The sequence below is a fragment of the Crocuta crocuta genome, unplaced genomic scaffold (assembly GCF_008692635.1).
Source record: "Crocuta crocuta isolate KB4526 unplaced genomic scaffold, BGI_CrCroc_1.0 C28000981, whole genome shotgun sequence".
Lineage (NCBI taxonomy): Eukaryota > Metazoa > Chordata > Mammalia > Carnivora > Hyaenidae > Crocuta > Crocuta crocuta.
The window spans coordinates 1-765 of record NW_027547883.1 but is presented as its reverse complement, the minus strand read 5'-3'; the positions used below and the strand labels follow the sequence as shown (position 1 = coordinate 765).

At 46.1% G+C, this 765-nt stretch overlaps 1 pseudogene; it reads right to left on the bottom strand.

Annotated features, from left to right (window-relative positions):
• Positions 1–200: 200 nt before the first annotated feature.
• On the bottom strand, positions 201–755 carry LOC144219017 (L-lactate dehydrogenase A chain pseudogene; annotated as a pseudogene).
• Positions 756–765: the final 10 nt, after the last annotated feature.

Below are 765 nucleotides of genomic sequence, written 5' to 3'. Positions count from 1 at the left end.
AGGTATCATCTAGCATTAGGAGATAGCTGCAGGGTTTTGTGAACCATTCCTGTTTGTAACTTTAGCAAACTGCTGTTTTTCCTAGGGCATTTTAACATTACTCCTTGATGAACAGATCAGATAATAAGGCCAACACGCACAACTTCCAATGAAAATCCTGTTGCAGCCTAGACAGTACAGCGATGCAACGTTAGAAAACTTTAAAACTGCAACTCTCTTTGGATCCCCCAAGTCTATCTGTACTCTTCTTCAAACAGGCCTTTCCTCAGGGGTCAGAGTCACTTTCACAACAGCTGAGATTCCATTCTGTCCCAAGATGCAAGGGACACTAAGGAAGACATCACCTTTTATTCCATAGAGATCCTAAGTCATGGTAGAAACTGGATGCACCCACATAAAATTCTTCATTATACTTTCTGCCAAAGTTTCTGCCAACTTTCAGCCCAGATGGTTCCGTGGCCCAGGATGCGTAGCCATTCAGTTTGATCACCTCGTAGGCTCTGTCCCCCACCTGTTTGTGAACCCCTTTCCGTTGTTCCTTAGATGCATCTGTGCTTAAGTCAGAGTGCAGAGTTTTCACAGAGGCACCAGCAGCATTTACTCCACTCCATACAGGCACCCGAGAGTCTTCCCAAGGATCCACGCATGATGAAGCTTAACGGGGGAACCCCCAGCCTTTCCCCCATTAGATAATGGAGCCAGGCTGAATCCGGATTGCAGCCACTTCCAATAACATGGTTTTGGGGAAAGCCACATAGCTCCAGA